The sequence below is a fragment of the Acanthopagrus latus genome, chromosome 18 (genome assembly GCF_904848185.1).
Source record: "Acanthopagrus latus isolate v.2019 chromosome 18, fAcaLat1.1, whole genome shotgun sequence".
Classification (NCBI taxonomy): Eukaryota; Metazoa; Chordata; class Actinopteri; order Spariformes; family Sparidae; genus Acanthopagrus; species Acanthopagrus latus.
In genome coordinates, this window is record NC_051056.1 from 5,283,449 (window position 1) to 5,295,485 (window position 12,037).

Sequence of the window (12,037 nt, forward strand, 5' to 3'; positions counted from 1 at the left end):
ACTGGTGCTGCACAACTGATTTTAAAGCAGCAAGGAAAGGATCTGATGACAACAATTAGTGTTACTATTAATTGTCATCCTAGATTTTTACTTGATTAATCTTTTTTTCTATAAAATCTATTAAAAAAACAGAGGAGGAGGAGAAGAAAAAGAGCAAATAAGAAGAAGCGCAGAAGTAGAAGGCCTTTAAAATAACAAAATATGAAAATGATCAGTTATTGATTATCTCATAGGCACTACCGGTATCAGCCACGAGAAGCAGGTAATTAATTTCTGAGCACAAACAGCTGAAAACAATCCATATTGTGCATCCCTACATTTGATCACAACCGGAATTGGTTCACATTTTGGGTGGTGAAGCAAAGCAACAGATTTAGAGTGAAACTACTCTAAGCATATTAAAAGCTTCTGACTGAACTGTAACCTCTTTCGAGATATGACTCGTCAGTTTCTGTAGGCGACATTTCTCTTTCTCTCAGTTCAGCCAGAGTGGCTTTCACTCTTCGTGCTAGCCTACCTTTTCTATTTATGTAAAACAGTCGCAAAAATCTGAAAACAACCCACTTCCTTTGCACCAGAGAATATATAAGGTGTTCAAATCTAAAAGCTTTCATTAATTGGAGCAGATGACTACTTATCCTAAAACTGAATTACTGACGTTTATTCATGTGTTGACCTGCATCATCCATGTAATCATTCCCAGTTTACACCTGTCACTGAAAACACACACTGTTGAGAGAAAAACCCTCAGGTCAACGTGGACCTCCTCTGAGGCTCTTGGCCTGCTGACCTCCAGGATAATGACACCAAAGACTGGTGGGGGGGGGGTGGTCCTGGACACCACCACCCTCTGCACTGTGAGCAGCTCTGCCAGGAGAGGTCTTTGGAGGTCACGTCACTTTAGATGGCGGCAGCAGAGAGGACCACAAAGAAATATAAGGAAATGGAAGGTAAACCTTACTTGAAAATGCCTATTTTACCTAATTAGATTTAAAGATGCATGCTTATTTTCACAACTGATTAATCAGCTGGCAGTTTTAATGATGGTGATAATAATTTTACAAAAACCCAGACTGAGGTCTTGAAATTTGCTTCTTTTGTCCCAACCAAAACACCGTTTACACCAATACAAACTTTTCACAAGCTCAAACAAGCAAATGTTTTTTGTCAGTTTTTGACAAGATGTCAGGAAACTTTGCAGCTTTATTAGTGGTAACGATTTTTTTTGACAAGACGTCAGGACATTGTTCAGCTTTATATATTCAAATGCACGGTCAAATCTGCGGTGAAAAACAGACTTGCCACTACGAGGAGGATGCAATGAGCCATTACGTGGGTTTGCTAGTGAACAGGCTCGCTGTCGTGTAGTGCAGTCTTGCTTTTCCAGTTTTAACCACAAACTGTGGGCTCCAGGCCGCAGGCAGAGACAGGGTGAGTCTAACACAGACCCTGAGATGACAGTTATTACCTATTTACTGTACAAGCTGGGCCAGAGTACAAGGCAAGCACGTAATTAATTCCTCATTTGGCCCGCCGACGTTCATTTACGGAAGGCTTTCTGGGCTCGTTAAACTGACAGAGATGCTAAATAGTGCTGTCACTTGTGCATCGCTCTGTTGCAGAGTTTCAGGAGAAGTTGGTGCACACGCAGACCTTCGCTGACCCTTGACCACGTTTCATCAAACAGCTGACAGACCGCTAAATAAAAGCTGACCTGTTATATTGTCTGTTTGGTGCTTTAAAGAGGTCCAGAAAACTGCAGTTTAGTGTGAGAGGAGCAGGTGAATGTGTGGGAATGTTGACACACAATGCTGAAAAAAAATCATCGCTCTCAATCTCGAATCTTATGCTACTGAAATTAAGTTGAACACTCTGAATTATTCGACTGAAAGCTGAGTGGCTCTGAGAAGGCATGAGTTTTCTATAAAAGGTTTGTTTTTCATGTGTTGAGCAACTTCATCTAAAAGTCCAGTGACTCAACGACAGTAAAACATTTTTATAATTGTCTGTTTCCTGGAGGCATACAGATATGGTGATTTAATAAATGGCCACAATAATCAATATCAATTTCATTAATTTCCTGCAGTACAGGCTTGGCAGTTGGATCACACTGATATGTGGGTCATTTCTCAAGAGAAAAAAGTCAAAATTCTCTGTTTTCAGTTTTCTGAAAGTCATCATGTGTTGTTTGTGCTGTTGAGATAGACATATGTCATAATTTTAGAAAAACACTCAGCAGCAACTGAAGATCCACTATGGCTGCCAGGGGGGCAGTTACACCTGAAAGCCCAAAGCGGAAACTCCTCCAGAGCAGCTTTCAGCATCCATACATCCAGTGTGCACTGACTTATTTAACCAACTAGACTAAAAACAGACTTCTGTAGATGATAATCACCCGCATTTAAGAAAGGTTAATGTTGTTTTCCTTTAATTAAAAGCAGACAGGGCATCAAATTTAAAAACAGAACAAGAGAGAGTATCCTTCTGAAATCTCACAGACTGTTTTCTGCCCTGTCTGTCAGCTGGTGTTTTACATGTCAACACAAAAGCAACTCAAAACAATCAAATTCACACAACCTGCTGACTACCAGTTACTCAAGACGTTGGAATAAAAAAAGATACCATCTGTGGAGGCTCGAGCAAGGCCATGAATCTTTTCTGATCAGCCGGTGTAGCCCCATATGAATGAATGATATCTATCTGATTCTATGTGGACTGAATGCTGTTTCTTATAATTCATCCCTATGCCAACCCAAAGTCTAATTTAAACATTCTTGTTAGCATTTGCTTCCTCTAGTCAAATTAATCATCATGTTTTGAAAAAATGTGTAATAAATTATGTTTCTGAGATTTTCATTACATCTGGTTCCACCGCAGAGTTTTTATTCACCTGTGGTCTTCATGCTGCTAAACATAATTTCAAAAGAGAAAAAAATCCTGCTTCACTGTATTTCATCACAGCAGAATTTATCCACACGTTTTTGCTATGTCTGCTCATACTGACTAGATGTTAAACTTAAAATATCTGGTAAGCTAACCGCTAATGTACCAAGAACCCTGGAAACTGCTAGTGAACGTGTCACAATAGCTCTCCCTCGCTCTCTTTTTTTATTTTCTTTTAACTGTGCCATTTATTCCCTCTGGCAGCTTGTTCCTAATATGGAACATCCTTTCAATAAGGAGTTATTAAGAGGGGCAAATAAAAGTGCTCAGACTCTCAGGCTCACTCAAAGGTCAGCAATATTAAGGCTGCATGCTGTTGTTGGTCAACGGCACAAATTTGTCAAACTAAAAAAAAAAAAAAAAAGCAGAACTCAATAGGAGATAAATGCCTTTATTTTGAACTAATCTCAGCAGCCCCTCTATTTAAATGAATTGATTTTGCTAAAAAAAAAAATTCATGAGTTTAAGTGGTGTGACCAAACCTATAGCCCGACAACAAGGCTGGATTCACACCAAATTCTGCCACTGCTGCGGCTGTGTGGGCAGAAGGGGGTTGTGGGGGAAAAAAAGCAGACACTTGCAATTAAAAAGTTGAAACAGGCTTGACACTTGGCATGAATGACTTAAACCATGGGATTGTAAAGTAATGTGTCATGTGGTTTCGCGCAGTCTAGTACTGTGCACCAGTTTAAAACATCTATGGATGTCAACAATCGCTGTAGGACCGGCATGCTCGACCTACTGTCGCAGAGGCAGGACTGGAGATCAGAGGTAGGGAGAACGGTAGTAGCTGGGCTAAATGCTACAGACATTTCTTTGTGTAGCGCCATGTTTCACTTGATTGTTCACACCTGTTTCCTGTTATTTTTATTCTGTTGGTGTCAACAAACTATCACTAGTGGGACCTGCATGCTAGTAGAATAAGAAGTACTTTTTCAGTGGGTTTCACAACACACCACTCAGGGCCAGGGAGTGAGCGGCACAACCTGAGGTGAAAAGGAGACCATAAATGGGTAAAATAATGGATACTTTTGGGTCATGCTCAAGTGGCTTTCCATTCGTTTTCCCGTATCCATTTCCCTGCAACTATTTGCTTAGCTCAACAGCCAATCAGACTAATTTTCACCGGCGGTTCGAGGTTCTCAGTTGGCCTAAAAGCCACCAACAAGCGCTGACTAGTGCAGCGCCACAAAAAAAATTAAAATAGGGCCATAAACAATTACCTAAAGCCTGAGAGCCAACTGTCAACCTGGTGTGTAAGAAGCCCAACATGAACAACACAAGTCTGGTGTTCATTATAGAAATTAACAGAGACAGAGGATTAAATTATCATTGCTGTGATAAGTTTAAAGTTGTAAAATTCTTTCTCATGTTATCATAAACTGCTGAGCAGGGTTGTGATATCTGATAAGCCTTCAAACTCATGGAGGATTCCTTAAAAGTTCAGACTTTCAAGGCCCCTAACAATGCAGCCTTTTTTCACCCTGTTGGTCTTGGACAACCAAAAGTTTTTACCTATCATTGAGTCCATCAGCATTTAAATCTGTACAATACTTGTATTATCATTTACTGTTTCTATAGAGTTCCGTTTCCAGCTCCTTATCAAATCTTCAGAGAAACCGTGTTGAAGAGGAGGGAGAGACCAGCTTCTATAAACTGCAGCCTGATTTGCAGACAAGTGATTCTCTACAGTTGCTCAGTAGCTCATTTAGGAAGCTGCCTGAGATAATTTCCTGTCCAAGAAAAGACAAATGCATCTTCTGGCGCCTGAGCCGCTATTGAGTTGTTTTCATTATCAAGCACTACTGGTCCAAAAGAGGCCATATCCTGCTCGTCGGTCCTGTAGGGCCTACAGGGCCATTTTTTCTGACTGCCCAGAGGGACCATTAACATTGTTTAAATAGCATGCAGACACATGTTTTGGGGTAACAGATCAAAACAAATGTCTTTTTGATCATTTGTAGTCAATGTGCATTAGAAATCTTGCAGTTCTATTAAAAAAACGTATTATATGTTATTTAATTTCAGGTCAGGGTAATTTGGGACTTCTCTGCAAAGTAAGCAGAAGTCTGACATGAAATGTAATGCTTGCCAGGTATGTGCGGTCATAAGCAACAGCCATATCATATGGTATCTTTGAGTGAAGGCCAAGAAGCATTCAGCTGGCCAAGAACCATCATTCAGGTCAGCAAGGTCCTTCTGCAGGTTCTGAAACAAGCCCAGCAAGATCAGGTTTAGCTAGTAAAGTAACATTTCTGACTGATGCCAGTATATTTTTCCAAAAACAAACAAACAAAAAATCTTTATAATAAGTTAAAAGAGCAATTCAAAGCCCCGTCAAAGGATAAGCTGGACTCTGCAACATCAGAGCTCTGTCCTCTCTGATGGTATAAAGCATCTGAGTGTCTCGGCTGTTAAAACACAGGCACAATGGGTGCAGTTTAGCAACAGCGTGTTATCCAATTTGAAGCTATTGAAGCTCAAAAACGGCAGAAAATCATAAAATAATTAATTAGCAGGCAACATGTGAGTCAAGTGCTTTCAACAAACAACCCTGTAAGCCAGGTTATGGGGGTTGTTTTATGCAAAATTTCACTGCTGATTGGAGCCGCCAGCCTGCACACGATGACAGCGCCTGGTGCAGCTTTAATGTCAATATACAGTCAGTGGCCTGATTTGAACTCAACAACTTGATTAATATTCTTTGGTTTCCCTGCATCAAAAGTCTGGTCAGTACAGAGGTCTGTGGTTTATAGTGTATTGATGGCATGATGTGGAGATCAAAAGATGTCTAGACGCCTACACTACCATTGTGCTAAATTTGGCTGAGAAGTTAAAGATTTAAGACAACTAAGAGGGCGTCTACAGTAGGGCTGCAGCAAAAGATTTTCAGGGTCGATTACCTTTAAATCATTTCTTGAAAAATTGATTAGCTGTTCAGTCTACAGATTTTCAGAAAAGGTGAAAAATGTTGATCAGTGTCTCACATGAAATGTCTTGTTTTGATTGTGGCCCTGTGCAGTGGTAGGTTTATGTAAGAATATGGTTATTAAAGAGGGAAAGGTTATTTTAGGCTGACATTTTGTCTACAGGTAAGTGTAAATAAAAAGTAAAAGGATTCGGTGGTAGGTTTAAAGATTAGTAACGTCAAAAAATGTGGCTGTTCGTCCAGTAGAGCTTGACTAATTTTGACAGAAAGCAATCAAAAGATGGATACATACAATTAAATAAGATGTTTGAGACAATTAAGAGTGCACACATTTAAATTAAGCATTCTTTAATGGTTTTTAAGGCCTAATATTTTGAAAAGTGTAAGACTTTTAAATAACCTGCAGACACCCTGTCTAGATAACATGTTATTCAATGATTAGATTAAAAAAAAAATCAGATTTTGGCAACGACAAATATGTGCAATGCATGCAGGGTCCTTCTCTCGACATGTAATAAGTATAAGCTACCCCGAGCATCTTCTCACTGCATTACACTCTCTCAATTTTAGTGTTCATCACATCACACACTAACTTGAACCACAATTGCCTTTCAAACTAGTTGAGATGTGAGGAAATTCTGCATCAGATGAAAGTGAAATAGATTTCTTCTTCTTTGAAGACTTAATTACAGACAAAAGTGACTTGATGAGACAGTGAGGCTCTTGATACGTGGTGGAGACGATGCTTATTCATAGACAGCTGAAAAATCCTTCACTCATCTACCTATTTTTTTGGCAGATACCAATACTGATAGGTTCTGATTAAAAAACATTCTGATACAGATATCAGGATATACACATTTTTGGTAGTGATCTGGGAACTAAACAGGGCATTTGAAGATTATGAGATACTCCATACATCTTTTTCCTGCATTACAACCTCAAAGTTTAAGTTTTCGTATTGCACCAAGATCATCCGACGCGTACATCATTCAGGCTTTAAAATTTCACCGAAGAATCTATGAATATGCTAGTATTGTTCATTTTAAAAGGTTAACATCAAGACAAATGTCTCTCACTTCACTTTGAAGTTCCTTCTCAGTGTCTATCACATCACACTTGTGTAACTTGAACCACAAATGACTCTCAAACTAGTTGACCTCAAAATGAGACAAAATCCTGCAACAGCTGAATGTGAAACAGCTTTCATCTTCATTTAAAGACTTAATTACAAAAAGTGGCTTGATGACAAAAGAGGCTTGATGAGTCAGCGAGGCTCTTAATATGTGGATGAGATGATGCATAAATAGACAGTCAACAAAACTTCCACTCCACGACCGCATTTAACCCAGTTCTCACCCTCAACACCTACAGTTTTTAACCTGCCAATCAACCTCGCCATGCTTCCTGTGTTGCAGGGTCCCTTGTGAGGAAAAAAGAAAAGTTGAGGCAACCCCTGAATCTAACGCCTGATGTGAGCTCGGTTCAGACACATGCTCCTCTCTGTGTGATGGTTTAGATTTTAAGAAAACTGCACAGACTTGTTGGCTGCTCTCTGCATGCCTTTCCCCCCCACAATGTCACACAGGGCTTGCTGCAGCAGCAGCAGCAGTCTGGCGAGGGGCGACATCCACCCCGAAGGAAAAAAATGCACCAACTTTCTGTCTTGATTTAATCCAAACCTCATGCAGATCCTCCACACACGCACACACACAAACACACACTGAACTTTGGACGGCAGGAGGCAGAGGTTAGCCTAATGGTGGACCAGGAGGCTTTTCTCAAGAACATTCCTGCTCAATGGGAAAGAAGAATTGGTGTTTGGCTGAGACGAACAACAGCATTTAAACATGACGAGACAGGCAGAGAGGCGGCTGCCACAGCCTCGTCTCCGGCTCGGCTAACCGTGTGCATCCCGGCTAGCTTTAAAGCCGCCTTAACAAAGCACGTTTCCCCCTTAAAAAAAGAGAAGCCCCATCCCCGGTGTGCAACTGCAGGGCCCGGCGCCGCCATACACCACCACATAGACACATAAAACAACACGTATAGCATGCCCCGTAGCACCAAGCGGAAAGAGACATGCGAAAAATGAGGAGGAGGGGGCTCGAACCGGGACCGTACACCGGTCGAACACCCGCCGAGGACGGAACATGAGGAGGGGAAGAGTAGTTAGGCGAACTAACCTGTTCGGGAGCAGCACGGTCCGCTGGATATTGGGTTGAATCCGAGTTAAATCCACTATCAGTAAAACAAAGAGGCGAAAATGACCGAGCGGCCGCGGAACAGGCCGAAACAGCACTCCTGGAGCAGGGTTGCGCATGCGCAGAAGCGCCGCCGGAGGTGGCGGGGGAAGAGGGGGGTGGGGTGAGCGGGTGCAACTAATTTTTAAACATCGATCCGCTGAGTGTGTCATTCATTATTCATCTTTAAAGGAAGTCAGTCAGTGTTTTCACCGTGTGTGGGACACGGCAGTCGACGAGATACAAATAATACAAGTGTTAAATTAATAATCAGCACTGATTCAGTCAAATCTATATGATAACCAGAGTAGTTTCACAAGAATGTCCAAGCTCTCAGTCACTCTGCCTGTCGAATTAATTTATGATCAGCTCTGATTCAGTCAAATCTAAGTGATAAGCAGAGTAGATTCACAGAAAAGTCGAAGCTGTCCATCAGATGAACTAATAAGGAGCACTGATTCGGTCAAATCTATAATAATGAAATCAAAAATCAAATCATTTTATTTATGTAGCCCAAAACTGACAATCACATCGCCTCAGTGGGCTTTACAAACTGTACAGCGAACCGTCGACATTAGACCCTCGACAACCTGCCATACTGAGAAAAGCATTTTAACATGGGGGGGGGGGGAAGATGGAAGAAACCTGAGGAGGAGCCACAGAGGAGGGATCCTTCTCCCTGGATGGACAGACATGCAATAGATATCGCATGTGCAGAACCGAACCACAAAATCACAGTTTGCAGATTGCATTGACAGAATATCTGATAGGAATTATAATACAGTATATGTAAAGTGTGTGGACGCAGGAGACAACTGAGCAGGCCTTAGCATCATCAAGTGGTGCCTGAGCCACACAACCTCCTCTCCACCATGTGACCTGAAAGAGGGCAGGCCACACAAGATGAGTAAATCAGAGAAGATCAAAGCAGTGGCGGTCCTAGACCCGTTAATAGGGGGGCCAGGTTGGGGCCAGCTTTTTTTGTGGGGCGGCAAATTCAACCTGGGAAAAAAGGCAAATCCCTCCTTGAGACACAGGATAAATGGGACTTAAAACAGTGTTTACAATGTCAACAATTTTCATTGGGTAGTAAACTGCTGAGACAATTCATTTCTGCCTTGCCTTTCAGTACAAAGTCATTGCAAGAAATCTGTCACTGTATTATTAATGCAGACTCCCTGTTGGGGGGGCCACAGGGGGGTCAGGACTCAAAGTTACGGGGGCACTGGCCCCTGTTGCCCCCCCAGGATCACCCCTGGATTAAAGTGAAGAGGTAATCACATTTCACAGAAATACAGATATAAGGAGATATTAAAACAGAGAGGAGCAATGATCCAGTGGAGCCCAGGGATCGACGATCCAGATCCATCAATATGTGAGGCAGCAGGAGCCAGTGGTCCCTGGTGATACTACGAGCAGAGTTTCATGTTGTGTCAAGCCTTCTTAGTGTTTTAAAAAATAGCCATTTTGATGCTATAGCTAAAGTACCCCAAGCACTCCAATTGAAAATGAGTTTGAGCCAAAAATGAAAATATGGTCAATGTTAAAAGTGCCTCTTTCATCTTAATTATGCTTTTACACAAAGGTTTTACTCATATACATTCACCAAAAAAAGCCTAGGTTGCATTTTGGCGACAGTTTCACTTTAAGGAAAGGGCTGGTTGGGGTTAGGTCAAGATTTGGTGTGGTTATGGTGAGGGTAAGAGTGTGGCTGGGATCTCAGTCTCTGCCCTGATCTCTGGCGGGATCCTTAAAACATGTGGTCAAGTTGTTGTCATGAAACATGGCCTGCTGCACTCTCCTAACTGGAAACAATGATGGTGAAATAAAAAATTAAAATCTTTTTATAGCACAACCACATGCCAACATCTGCTGCTCCGCTGAGGTTTAAAATCTTTGACATTCCCATCCGTGTTTCCACACAATGCTGCAGCCATGTTTTTTTGTTTTGTTTTTTCCACAGGATGTACAGTAACTCAATTAAAAACTTCAAGAGATGTGGACAGAATAATTTGATGTACTCGAATTCATATCAGAGAAAGAAGTTACAAATAACGTTTCGTTAATGTGCATGACTGTCTGTGGCCATGGAGTCAACATTCAGAGTTCCAAAGTAAATCTTTTTTATCTGCATGGAGCCCAAAGGATGCTGAAAGAAATCACCCACCCAGCCACAGTCTGCTCACCCTGCTGCTGTCTGACAATAGATACACAGAGATTCTGAATGAAAAGACATTAATTACTCTCTTTTGTTTAAAGCTGAAATCTTAACGGTAGTTGCTAAGATATCAATGTTAACGCACACCCCGTCTGAAATGGATGCAGGGATTTGACCCAGGTCAAGGATGTATACCACATCTTTTTCAAATCTCTTTTGGATTTCAGCACTGCTAGACCTTTTGGGAGCTTAAAACATTTAAAGAAAATGCTGCCACGCTGTTTTAGTGTGAAGCTTCAGAAATGTTTTGTGGACTACAAAACTTCACTCACCTTTCGATCAGCATTGGGGTGAGCATGATGGCTGAATTATCATTTTTGGGTGAACTGTTCCTTTAATGCTTCCATATAATTGGCATAACAGTGTACATGTTTTAGCATGGAGTACTTTTACTCTTAAACTTTAAACATATTTTCCTTAATATACATACATACCTTGAATCAGGAAGCATGTTAAACTTTTACCTGTAAGGATGTATTTTGACTGTGTGGTATTAGTATTGTGTGGTAAAGATCTGATTACTGCCTCCACTGCTGTGAACAGCATGTATTGACTTCAGTTTTTTTTGTTTGTTTGTTTGTTTTTCTGTCTGAAAAACAGAATTAGAGGAGGGGTCAAACTAAAAATGAAGTATCTCTAACATTTGAGTATTTTCTTGTATTCATGCTGAATCTGTCGTGTTGTGAATTTGATGGATTAATTTGTTTTACAGTAGACAAAATAAATAAAGGAATACTAAGTTTGGTAAATAAACATGAATCGGTCTCACAAGTCAGTTGTGGCTATTTTACTTAGTTTCGTCAAAACTAATGAAAGTGACTCAGAGACTGTCACAAAGGGTTAAAGACAGGGAGCTGTGTGTTGTATTGTTCTGCTGTGAGGGCAGAGAAGTTGAAGAGGTGAAGACATCTCACTCTGTTCAAATTACCAGTTTCAAGAAAATTACCAGTAGAAAGATTATGTGACAAAATTACTTAATAATGAAAGGATCTCTGCAAACTAGCACAAGTGCTTGGAGTAGTATTAATGAAGTGCAAAACCACAGCCATTGTTATTGATCTAAAAACAATATGAAACACAAACACTGTTGGCTGAGAAGGAGAGCATAATCAGATCAAAACAAACATTCATATCTGTCCTCCGGTATATAATTCAAATATTCTATGTCTAATATACTCTAATGTTTTGCAGAATATGTCTTTGACTGACTCCCAAATGGGATTACAGGTATGTTTTGCCAAACTAAGGCACATTAGGTTTAAGAGTTACAAGTCTGCAGAGGTGTCATTCACACTGGGGATGCGGGGACCAGTTTTGTCCCCATCACCTTTTGAAATAATACTTGGTTTAAACATAGCATGCACCAAGAAATGTTAACTAAAAAACAAAATTAGTATTATGTTCTTGCTTTGAAAAATTCCATATGCTTCACTTATGAAGGAACATTCATGAAAGTTTGTTTTCTTTCTCATCTGAACCGTTACGTCATCATCACTATCCAACACAGTGATGCCCTTGAGTCCTGAGAGTGGTATATGGAACATCTATATGAATTGATGGCACAAGGTTGTGTATAGAAGAGCAGAATCTTCAGTTAATTCATTTTATTATTTAAAACAGGGAACAAAATATTTATCATCCTTGTACAATATTCTGTATATACAAGTCTATGCTATTATTTTGTCTATTATTTACAATATTATTATT

The 12,037-nt window shown here is 40.5% G+C and overlaps 1 protein-coding gene across 1 annotated transcript in view; it reads right to left on the bottom strand.

The window, feature by feature from the left end:
• Positions 1 to 8,212, bottom strand: part of LOC119007383 (polycomb group RING finger protein 3) — a 68,282-nt gene extending 60,070 nt beyond the window's left edge. Inside the window, exon 1 of the mRNA XM_037077033.1 lies at positions 8,056 to 8,212. The gene's annotated coding sequence lies outside the window, so the exon portion shown is untranslated. The remainder of the gene's footprint in view (positions 1 to 8,055) is intronic.
• Between the last annotated feature and the right edge of the window lie 3,825 nt (positions 8,213 to 12,037).